The 13,263-nt window shown below is 34.2% G+C and overlaps 1 pseudogene; it reads left to right on the top strand.

Annotated features, from left to right (window-relative positions):
* LOC112732607 (aquaporin NIP6-1-like) overlaps positions 1-13,263 on the top strand; it is a 93,943-nt pseudogene that overhangs the window by 13,380 nt on the left and 67,300 nt on the right.

A 13,263-nucleotide genomic window follows, 5' to 3' on the forward strand; every position in this document is an offset into this window, starting at 1 on the left:
ATAATTAATTTTTAATTTATTATAATAGGATCTATTTATGAAATTTGGTAAATATAACTATTTATATTGTCTTTTTTTATCAATTTAAATTTATAGAACGAGTAATTTTATGATATGATATTAGAATTTTATACTCTAAAAATCTAAAATTCAATTCTGGATAAATAGGTTTCCAAATTTCGTAAAGTGCCCTTGAGGTTTAAAGTGCTCTGCTAGGGTTTAGCAGAGAAATTTTACTATCTATAATTTTCTGTGATCAATCGATCATTTCGAGTAATCTAGTGTCATTGTGTCAACTTGATCAACATGGCAGCAAACGCTGCTACCGCTGCTAGCAATCCGAGACTGCAACCTGAAGAAGAAAACACAATAATCAGTTTTGATGAGAAAGACGTGCAAGTTGGGATTGAACGTTGTGCAAGAAGTTTAGTTGGGAGACTTTTGGCGGATAAACCATTCTCAAGCGGTACTGTGGAGGCTGCTATGTACTCTATATGGAGGCAACCGGAGGGTTTTAAAGTGGTAGATCATGGAGGAAACATATTTCAATTCTTCTTTGGAGATGAGAAGGATATGCTTCGTATTGAGAGGGGTGCCCCTTGGCTATTCAAAAACTACATCCTGAATCTTAGGAGATAGAAGGAGGGTGAGAATAATGTAGAAATATATTTCACTCACGTGCCAATATGGATACAAATTTGGGGTTTGCCAGAACAATTCAAGACTAAAGAACTAGGAAGGAAGATAGGAGGCTCATTTGGAGAGGTGCTGGATGTGATATCTTCCACGTTCAAGGCAAGGAGCATAGCATTGTTAAAATATAGGTAAACTTGGATGTAACAAAACCTCTCAGAAGATATGTCAAGCTTGTTAGTCCCAAAAACCAACAACTTGAAGTGGCATTAAAGTATGAACAGATCGGCACTTTTTGCAATTATTGTGGATTCATTGGACATGAGACAAGAGCTTGCAGTTTTCAAATTGAAGATTCGTTGAAGGGAGAGGTGGGAGAAGAAAAGTGGTGGGATTGGTTGAAAGCCGACCAGACGGGAAGAAGAGAGGGTGCTACAAAGGATAATCCTAATACTAATCTGCCTAAAGGGCAAGACAGCTCACACAACAGGGCCAAAAAGCCAACTCCAGTAAACTTAATTAAGGGACTGGCTAATCTATCAATGTAGTCTCAAGGAAGAGAGGGAAGAAGTGAGGAAGAAGAAGTTATGAGCAATGCTATCGTTTAAAAGAAGATACAAACAGCAAACTATCCTCCACAAATCAATACCGGATCAGCAATAGAAAGAAACAATGCTAAAGGAAGAGACGAAAAGGAATATTCAAAGGGGATTGAAGCAACGACGTGCTTTGTGTTTGGAGAACAAGGGCTGCAGCTCACAAAATCTACTAGCAAGAGACAAAACTTAAAGCAGCTAGCAAGGAAACCTACTACAGTGTCTGGAGTTAAAAGGAGTTCACATGGAGAAAGGGTTCCACTCAATAAGAAGAAATTATGTTCAGAAGAAAAAATGCAAGCGGAAGAGGGAGAGGGTGCCACCCCACAATGTGCACCCAGTGACCAATGAAGATGATGATGTGGAACTGTCGGGGTATGGGGAATCCCCTGACAGTTCACAACATACAAGGGATCTCTAGATCTCATTCTCCCGATGTAATGTTTTTATGTGAAATAAGAATATTACCACGAATGTTACAACTCAATGCAACAAAGCGGGTTTTCAGCAGGCATATTATGTGGATCCTAGGGGTCAATCTGGTGGGCTAGTGCTGGCATGGAAGGATAATGCAGTTGTCTCAATTCTTTCTAGCGATGACTTCTTTATTTTCTTTGAGTGGACAGACCCTACCAAACAAAGGAAATGGGAAGTAGCTGTTGTTCACCTACATTGTGATGACAACATTCGGTTTAATCAATTCCGAAGAATTATGGAGATCAAAATGACAGTCAGCCCCTATTTTCTTGTGATAGGCGACTTTAATGCCATCTCCGCCTATCATGAGAAAGAGGGAGGAAGAATAAAGTCGGCCTCATCAATAGAGGCTTTCAATAAATTCATTAGTGATGGTGAGCTGGTGGACTTGGGTTACGAAGGGAGAAAATTCACTTGGAGCAATAGACGATACGGTGACAACCTAATCATGGAACGGCTGGATAAATGCCTCTCTACACATCATTTCAGAGCAAATTATTCGCAAGCAACAATACTACATTTAGATGATACAGGCTCTGACCATTGCCCTTTGATGATACTGGTGGACAGGGAGGAGCACAAGGCAAAAAGAAGATTTCGATTTCAGGAAAGATGGTGTGACAATGTGGAAGTTCTTAATATGGTGAAAGAAACATGGAGGACTGAATTTGATGGCTCTCCAATGTTCAAGCTGTTCTCTAAACTGAAAAAATGCAGGCATGTATTGGTAGAATGGCAAAAATCTGGCTCTAGCGATTCGCAACACCTAATTTTGGACTTGGAAAATCAATTGAAGCTGGAAAAATTAAAGGGGACAGAAGCAACCAGATCAACTATTTTACAACTGGAGGAAGAATTAGCTGAAGTTTACTTACAAGAGGAGAGATATTGGAAGGAAAAAGCTAGATTTCAATGGCTAAAATGGGGTGACCAAAACACAAAATTCTTTCATGCTAAATTCCAAAGTCGAAATCGAAAAAACAAGATTTTCAGACTACAAGACAGCTTGGGTAATTTCAGCACAGATCCTGGAGGTATTGCCCGAATTGCCACTGAATACTTTAAGGAGCTGTTCACTTCCTGTAACCCCTGTACTGCCTCGGCAGAACTGCAATCTCTGGAGAGGAAAATTGATGATGCTACTAATAGAAAACTTACTAGAAGCGTTTCCGAGGAAGAGATCAAGAAAGCTACATTCTCCATTAACCCGTTCTCAGCCCCAGGAGATGATGGATTCACTGGAAAATTTTACCAACATTATTGGGAGATTATTAAAGGTGATTTATGTAGTGCTATTAAAAGTTTTTTCTCTGGAGGTCGGATGTTAAGGGCATTCAATCATACCCATATTTGCCTAATTCCGAAGATGCAAGGCACAGAAACCATGAGCCAGGTTCGCCCCATTAGCCTCAGCACGGTCCTCTATAAGATTATATCTAAGATTCTTGTCCACAGAATGCAAGATATTTTGGATAAAATCATAAGTGCTAATCAGAGTGCATTTATTAAAGGTCGCCTGATCAGTGATAATATACTAATAGCTCATGAGCTTATGCATTTTTTGAAAAACAAGAACCATGGGGATCATGAGATGGCAGTGAAGTTTGACATGAGTAAGGCTTACGATCGGATTGAATGGTGCTTTGTTTGGGAAGTCATGGAGAAGTTGGGCTTTTGTTCTAAATGGATTGACTGGATCAAGGAATGTGTTACCACTGTGTCATACTCTGTTACTGTGGATGGTCAACCTCATGGTTACTTTAAACCATGCAGGGGATTGAGGCAAGGCGATCCCCTTTCCCCCCTATCTTTTTATTCTTTGTGCAGAAGGACTTTCCCATCTGCTCCACAGAGGAGAACAGAGGAGAGAGATCTCAGGTCTACGACTCAACGGTAGATGTCCTACGATTAGTCATTTATTCTTTGCAGACGACTCAATCCTATTTTGCAAAGCTAATGAGCAGGAGTGCCAGAGACTATTAAAGATTTTGGAAGATTATAAGAACGCTAGTGGGCAACTTATTAACTTCTCTAAGTCTTCAGTATTCTTTAGCAAAAACACCCCAATACAGATTAGAGATGCCCTAGCTGAATCTCTACAAATTTCACATGTGGGCAGACAGAATAACTACTTGGGACTCCCAGCAGTAGTACATCGATCTAAGAGGCAGACGTTCAATTTCATTAAGGAAAAGGTGGAAAGGAAGCTGCAAACATGGAAGAGATCTCTACTATCCGTTAGTGGTAGAGAAGTTTTGGTGAAGGCGGTAGCTACAGCTGTACCTATCTATACATTGAGCTGCTTCAAGCTCCCTGATTCATTGCTTGAGGAAATACAAAAGAAGATTCTGAGTTTCTGGTGGGGTCAGAGAGGCTCTGAAAGGAGGCTACAGTGGGTGAGATGGAATATAATTTGTAGGGAGAAGAAGTATGGGGGACTAGGTTTTAAGGACCTTAAAGCGTTCAATTTAGCTATGCTAGCCAAGCAAAGCTGGAGGATTCTTACTAAGCCTGAGTCCCTAATAAGCAAAATTTACAAGAGCATATATTTCAAATATTCTTCCTTTTTACAAGCCCCAACAGGTCAGCAGCCATCATGGGCCTGGAGAAGTCTACTAGACGGAAGGAGAATTCTGGAGGCAGGGATCGAATGGAGGGTAGGAAGAGGCAATCGGATTAGGATATTTGAAGACCCATGGCTAAGGAAGTTTAATCCTATTTCAGACTACCAGCAAAACAATTACAATCCAGACATGGTATGGGTAAACCAACTCATCAACAATTTCAGATAGTGGCAAGAAGAACTAGTTAAAAGCATATTTAGAGCCGATATTGCTACTGAGATTCTACAAACAACTATCTCAGAAGATGGGGAAGATAGCATTACCTGGAAGTGGGAACGAAACGGATACTACTCGGTGGCTTCTGGGTACCGTATTGCTTTTAGACTTTCTCACCCTCCAATCCAACAGCTCCCGGAAGTGTGCAGAGAGAAGAGAGTTTGGAATAGCTTGTGGGACTTGCAATGCCCACCAAAGGTCAAAGTCTTCCTTTGGAAAGCCCTCCACGGTGGTTTACCTGTCCGAAACCGATTACACAATAGGATGCAGACGATCGAAGATATATGTCCGATGTGCCATGAATTAGGGGAATCAGTAAATCATTGCATATTTGACTGTAAGCATGCAAAGGAAATCTGGAGAAAAGTTGAATTTGAAAATTTTGTTACCTTCAACAGCTCTGAAGATTTTTGGAGGCGATGGATAAAGCTTATAGAGGTGCTGAGGAGAAGACCCAATTGGAAGACAAACTGTGCTCTTACTGCAATTCTCGCTTGAAAGATCTGGCTAGCACGAAACCTTAAAATTTTTGAAGCTAAAGACTCTGTCATTGATGTGCTCTATTCATCTGCCGTGGAACTCCTTGAAGAATTTGGGAAGAGAAATGTAAGGTAGTGACTACAGTAGATAGATTCAAGAAATTCAGGTTGTCATATTTTGATTCTTGTAATGGGTTAGTAGTGTAATGGGTTAATGGATAATCTTTTATTTTATTGGCTGTCCAGATTGGACCCTTATCTTTGTATATTCATTTTACAAATTTAAATGGATATATAATTAATTTTGAAAAAAAAAATTCTGGATAAATAAAAAAATAATATAAGACAAATAAAAAAAAGTCTATATAAAAGTTAAATAAATAAATAAATTTTTATTTAAAAAAATGTTAGAGATATAATCATTTATGTTATTTTTTTATTAATTTAAATTTTTAAAATGAGTAATTTTATGACAAAATTAACTATTTTTAGTTAGAAAAATAATTTAATATAAATATTTTTTTTTAAGATGACAAAATAGAGGAGAAAAAAATAAATTAAAGATAGCAAAAGAAAGAGAGAAGGATTTTTTTTTTTGGTTATTTTTAATCATAATAATAAGGGCATGCATGCATGACTCACTAGCTAGGAGGTAGGAATGAACAACAATAAGCTTGATCATACATTATTGTCCTTGTGTACAAGAACAATTGCATAGACAGATTAATTAATTCTTTTAGGAAAACTTCTGTCTCGAAGAGAAGATTATTAATTATTATTGTTGATATATAGTGGATATCTAGAGTTTCCAAATGTCAATTCAATTAATAACTAATTCTTAATTAGAATATAGAAATTGAAATAAATTCTGAAAATTGTTGTATATTTTTGTGGTAATTCGTAGCACATACATGCATGTTGGGGTATGGACCGTATTATGGTTATACCAAAGCAAGTAAATTTGTTCTTCAAGATGGACTTGAATAAATTCTTTATAGGGGGCTATATAATTTTCATGTCTCAATATATATGGTTCCCATTATTAACAACAACAACAATAATAATAATAATAATAATAATAATAATAATTAGAGAATATATTTTTTGAATAAACTTGAATAAAAATTGTATAATGAGTGTGGATCTTAATTTGGCTAAACTTTCATATCCTAATTGTAAAATTTTTATGCAGATATATGGATTCTAACTGGGTCTGGAGACGAACAATCAAGAATTTATGTGAAATGATATTGTCAAAGAAAGAGATCTTTTAAATTATGAACTTTTTGAATACTACTTATATGATAGTTATAGAATAGTAGAACTCTATCAATTATAAGAATAGAGGATAGTACTTCAATTCAGTAACATTTGAACCACTAAATTAAAGTACTATCTTCTATTCTTTGTTCCCTCTAAATCATATTAATTTTAATAAAAAAAATTTATTAGCTTATTTAATTTGTATATATGTATTTTAATATATATCTTTCAAGAATAACTAATTTAAAAACTTATTTTAAGTATATAGAATTGTAAAAATCATGTGAATATATGGAGGGTGTGTCTTTGGAAGTGAGTGGCGGGACCAGTGGTGGAGCTTAGTTCAGACAAGGGGTGGCCATGGCCCCCCCAAACTTTTATAAAAAACTTAGTAGTACTTTTTTAAAAGATAAAAAATAGTTCACTTGACTTAAATACTTTACTATGATTTAAAGTATCTAATAAGTTCAATAAACAACACTCTCTCTATCTTTAGGTTCAAATATAAAAAATTAGATATCTTTTATTTATTTAATTTAATATTATTTTATATTTTACTATTTATTTAATTTAATTTTTTATATGATAAAAAATAATAGAATATTCAATAAGTATTAATATTATTGTATTTGTATAAATTGATAAAAAAATTCAATAAATATTATAAATTTTAATATTTGTCCTTCTAACTTCTTCTTTATATATTTTACAAGATATATATTCAAATTTTTATATAAAATAATAATGAAAAATCAAAGAATTGATACATTTTTTAAGAGGAAAGCTAATATTTAAGAAGGAGAACATATAACTTTTACAATATCAACACATGTAGATAGTTCTTCTACTTTAATGAATCACGAAGAAAGTGAGATATAACCTTCAAAAGTTCAAAAAGTTATATCTGATGACTTTAATTTTAACTTTTTGGAACGAGATCTTGAAAAAGGGCTTTAAATTTGGCAGTATCACCCAAATCAAAGAGATGAGATTAGACAAGCTTATCTTAAATGAGGTCCACATAAAAAAATATTTTGACAATTATTTTCTATTTGGCCCCTCCAAAATTTTATTTCAAGTTCCGCTATTGGCGGGGACATTCATGAAGGGAGAAAGAGAGAGAACCTTCAGTGTTTGATGGACTCTTGGAGTAAGTAAGGACTAAGGACTTTTCTCTCTAACTTAAATCTTTTGTCAAAATAACACTACATATATATTTGGTGAAAATCTAGTCGCAATTAATTTTATATGAAGTTAATAATAAAAATTGTTAGATAATAATTTAATTAAATTTATTAAATTATTTAATAATTTTAATTATTAATTTTATATAAAATTAATTATATTTGAGTTTTTACTATTAAAAAATAAAATGACTACTTATGAGCAATTGAACATATCTTTCACACAAAAATAATAATAATCATAATATTATTAAGTAATTTAATTAAAGAATTTAATTTAAAATGGTTTTATATGTGTATTCAATTACATAACGATATATTTAAAATTGTATTAGTTCAATTTTCTCACATTAGTTAACATTAGTAAAAATTAGTGTATTTGTTTATTATATTAGAATTTGTTAAATTGTATTAGTTTAATTTTTATCATACCAGTGGCATTAGTTAGCATTAGTTCATTTATGCATCAAGTTAGCATTAGTTTACTTGTGCATCATTCATGTATTAAGTTAGCATTAATGCAAATGTGTATTATATTAAAACTAGTATTTTTATCCGTAATAACATTACGGGAATAAAATTTTTTTAAAATTATAGTTCACTTTATTCTGACAGTATAAATTATGCATGGCACAAAAGATTTATAAAATTAAACTATTTTTACAAAAAAGTTGTAAATTGACAAAAGTATCTGACTAAGAAGACCAAGATATCTGTAGATAAAAAATTAAATAATAAGATTTTTAGTTATTATTTTTATATGAAAAAGTCTAATTTTTATTAATAATTAATTTTATAAATAATAAGATTTTTAGTTATTATTTTTAGTTACTATCGATCGGATGACATATTTTGATTTGTCAAATTACTAATATAAAATATAAATTATATATAAAGTAAAAATAGTAGAGAGAAATAGAAAAATGGAGAGAGGTAGATGAGAGAATTTAGGAAGAAAATTTATTAATTTAAAAAAATATATATTTTCTCTCAATTTTAATAAGATTGTCATGTGACACATTTGATTATTAAATTAGATAGTAATATATGATACATAATATAGGTATATTTCAATTAGATAGTAATATATGATACATATAGAAGCATAATGAACTAAATTCTCAAGGACCTATTTGTCTTTCGAACTTTATTTGTAAAATAACGTCAAGGACTTATTTGTCCTTCGAATTTTATTCTCCTTCCAGCGTGGCACCGTAACGAACACATGGACACCGTTTCAGACGGAAGAATTAAATTGTCCTCCATTTATTAAAATCAATGACTTTTTTATATTTAAATTTTGTTCAGAGATGTATTTATCAAAAATTTAAAAAATCAGGCCCTTTTCCCAAATAATAATGATGTGGTGCAACGAAATAGGCAGATAAACAAAAATTTCACTACTATGGTATCAGTATAAATTATAACTTGCGTTTTACTATTTTCAATAGTTTTTTTTATTTTTTTTGTTCATCAAAATAATAAAAGGCAACTTCCATTTTATTGTTTTCGCTTTTTTAATTTTTTTTTATTTTCTTTTGGTTCAAACGCATCCTGCGTTTTATGCGTTTTACGGATGGGTAATATTTTAAGTTTTTTACCTTTTTTTTTAAACAACAAAACGTTGTATTATTTTAAATGGACACTTCATCTTTTTTATTATTTAAAATAGACTATTTATCTTTTTTATTATTTAAAATTATTCATCTTCTCTACTATTTGAAACGTTTCATTTTTAAGAGTTTAGTCCAATTTAAATTATTAATATTTTTTATTATTTTTAAAAAATATATTTAATTATTTATAAATACATATATCTCTCGTTTACAAATATATGAAAATTGAAAAAATACACTTATCTCATTTACACCGTAAACGAGATACGTGCAAACTTATTTCGTTTACACTAATGCGATGTAAATTGGTAAACACACTACCAATTATTTTTTGATAATTAAAATAATTAAATTATTTATTTAAAAAAAACCTTCTTTTTAATGTTATAATTGTTGTTGTATTTAGATAATAAAGTTGACCAAATAAGTGAATAACTATTTTAGTTGTTTTAAAAGTAAGCTAAAATTTATATCTAAATATATCTTAATGAAAAAAATCAAAATGTTGATTCAGATAGTATTTACAAGATAGACCAATTTATAATCACAAATAATTGCACAAATGTCTGAATATAAATAAATAAATAAATAAAAAGATAGACTAAGAAAAATACTAAATACTTATGGTTATTATAGTTGCATGCATTGTTTTCTTAAACTAATTAATAAGGTGATATTATTTAATTATTCTTTTTAAATCTTGATATATATAATTCTCTTAAAAAATAATACCTGTTGATTGTTAAGAAAATGTTTATGTCAAAATAGTATTTATTATATATAAAAAAAAGTTATGCATAGTAATTAAGATTGATGAAAATCTAATTTCTAAAAAAATACGATATCTATACACACAAAATTAAATGTAAAAGAATTTCATTGCCTAAATAGTTAAACATAAATTAATTATTATAATGATATTATTAATTTACAGGCCAGCATCAAGGGGATGAATGAACCCAGCAAGAACATTAGGTTCAGCAATTACAGCAAACAATTACAAAGCAATTTAAGTTTATTTGACAGCTCTAATTCTTGGTGCACTTAGTGGTGCCGTGCTTATTTTGCTAATTAAACTTCCTAATGAAGTTGAAAACCCTGAACTCTCTAGACTCCTTCAAATCCTGGTGGAAGCTTCAGAAGGTGATTATTACAATCATTGATTATTAGAATCAATCAACCACACAAGATATATATAAACTTATATGTATCATATATATAATAAATAATATATGTAAAAAAAAGTATATATTGTGGAAATTAGCAATTGAGAATAATAATAATGTTTGCTATGTGGTTCGTCCGAACACTAGGGAGGCCGAGCTTAAGTGCTTCCGAGTGAGTTGACACTAAAGAGGAAGAGCTTTACGTCGGCCGGAAGTCAAACACCGCGGCTGGAATACCTGCACAAGATACTCCGACGCTCAAGTCAGTGATGATTTTCAGTGAGTGAGTATTAAGTAAAGAGTAGAAGAACGAGAGTGATAGAACCTGAGACCTATCCGAGCATATTAGCCAGGTTTTATAGGAGTTGGTTTCTACCCGTTAGTGGATAAGTCCTAGTTTGTAGGTTGGTTATGATCTTCTGTTTTGTTGAGCACGTTTCCTATTTCTTCGGATGGGCGAAGCCGAGCTTATCTGCTCACGTGCCGAGTATTCTGGGCGGCTGGTACGGGGCCGAGCTTTATGATGCACGTGTCTTTTTATTCGAACAGGTGAGGCCGAGCTTACCTGCTCTTGTTTCGAGTTTGTTTGATGTGATGCCAGCCTCAGATATTTGCGTGCCGAGCTTTGCGGTTGACCGAGGATAAGGGTGACGTATCACAGCCCCCAAGCTTGCCTTGGTTTGGACAGAATAGAGGCGAGCTTTTTTCTCGGTAGTGTCTTATTCCTCGGTCAAGGATTTTGGTTGTACGTCCATGCCCCTCAGCCCCCAAGCTCGTCTTAGTTCATCAGGTGAATTTGAAAACGTTTTCAGCATTAAATGCTTGCTTCGTCTTTCGCGCTTTTAATGAGTGACTGATATGATTAGTGCTGCGTTTTCCAAGGCGCCCCTGGCCGTGTGATTGGTGTGGTTTTTGATCGTGGGTATTTGAGTGGCTCAGATTGGAAGGTAACGCTTCATATGTAACTCCCTCTTTTGTAAAAAGCCTGTTTGCCTTTTGATTTCTCATTGTTTCTTTTTCTTTTTTGGGGATTCTGCGATTCGGAGAGAATGAGCAAAAAAGGTGAGTGCTGATTTGCATTTTCGTTCCTTCTTCCTTTCTCATTTTTGCATGGAAGAAAAAATGGCTGATGCTGTTGGGGATGATCTCTATGGTTGGGTTGACACTAAGGTTAGGGGTTATGCTTCTCAGTTTAGTGATGGGGAGTCTGTTGAAATTTTGGGTTCTAACATTTGGGTTAGAAGTGGTAGTAAAATTAAGATAGAGATACTGCCTTGTGATTCTGATGACCGTGTCTTCCATTGTCGTAGTGACTGGGCATTTTTCTATATGTATAGTTGCTTGTTTACCGAACTAGGAGTTAGACTTCCCTTCACTGAGTTTGAATGTGGCGTTTTATACTGGTTAAATTGTGCCCCGAGTCAGCTTCATCCTAATTCATGGGGGTTCGTTAGGGCGTTCGAGATTTTGATGGAGTTTCTGGAATGTCCTCCGTCTCTTAGGCTATTCTTCTCATTGTTTCAAGCTAAGGGGTTGGTCGTGGGTTGTGGATTAACTTAAATAGTTATCCTCGTCGTGCCATCTTCGGTCTTTATAAATCTTCCTTTAAAGATTTCAAAACCATGTTCGTTAAGGTTAGGAGCGTTCCGGAGGAGTTCCCCTTCTATTTGAATGAGCATCTTGTTGAGAAACTTCCTTTGTCATGGTGTTCGGAGCCTATGCAAGTCTTGGATGTGGATGATAGGTCGGTTGATGATCAAATTTTAATGGAATTTTTGTTTGAGAAATTGGGTCCGAAAGGTTTGTTGTTTGTGTCCGAGTTGTTGAAGTGGGATGTCGATAGGCCAGCTGTTCTGAGCTATCTAGGTAATGCGGATTTTAGCTGTTTTGGTATTGTATTGTATTTGGTTTATTTTCATATTTCCTCTGTTATGTGTAGGTGACAAGGCTCCTACCATTACTACTGCTGGACTGAAGTTATTTTTTAGTCAACGAAAAAGGGTGGAGAAGGAAAGTTCGGCAACCAATGTTGAGAAGGATCCTGCATATCAGCCTGAGGGGACCTCCAAACCGAAGCGGAAGAGAGGTTATGTAAAGGAAAAGGTTACTGAAACTTTTTTGGAAAAAGGGGAGTCGTCTCAAGAATTGCAGAGAGTGGAGTCAGCCTATGAATCCCAAAAAAAGCTACATGGTTATGTGGAAGATGTTCACGCCCGGTCTCTCTGGGCTAAATTATATCCTTTTTCTGTTATGGCTGACGAGCTCTGTTGTTTTCCTGATGATTTGAAGATGATTGACAGTGTTGGTCATGTTGGTATAAGCCGTTTTCTTCAGGTGGGTTTTTGCTTGTGTTTATGATTTTTGTCTGTGTTTTACGTTGTTTTGACCCTTCTGCTTGTGTTCCAGGTAATTGGGGCTCGTATTGTTGCTGTTGGGCGGGCTCAGGAACTTGCTCTGGAGAGGGAGAGTAAAGCTGCTGTAGATGCTGTCAAGTTATCCATGGCTCTGGAGGAGAAGGAGAAGACCATTACAGAGCTGTCTTCTGAGTTGGCCGAGGAGAAACGTCTTCGGCTTTCATCTACAGAGGAGGTGAAGACTACTAAGGCTGAAAATGTTTCCTTGGGGTCAAGGGTCAAGGAGTTGCAGACCGAAGTCTATGAGGCTTTTGCACAAGGATTTGAGCGTGCCGTTTCTCAAGTGCGGGTTCTGTTTCCTGAATCGGATGTGGAAAAGCTTGATGCGACCAAGGTGGTTGTGAGTGGGCAGCTTGTTGATGATGAAGCTGTCGCTGTCAATGAGGGCGAAGGATCCAGCATTGGTGACAAGATCGAGTAGGCTCTTAGTTGGATAAGCATCATATGTAGTGTTTGTAGCTTTTTAGAACTTTCTTGTTATGTCTTTTTGGATAACTCCGGTCTTTGTTATTGGTTGTGATACTTTGGCTTCCGAGCATATGGCTCGGCTTAAGAATGACTTTATTTTGTAAAAGTTGATATTTTGGAGAAATTT

This window comes from Arachis hypogaea, chromosome 13 (assembly GCF_003086295.3).
Source record: "Arachis hypogaea cultivar Tifrunner chromosome 13, arahy.Tifrunner.gnm2.J5K5, whole genome shotgun sequence".
NCBI classification, from domain to species: Eukaryota; Viridiplantae; Streptophyta; class Magnoliopsida; order Fabales; family Fabaceae; genus Arachis; species Arachis hypogaea.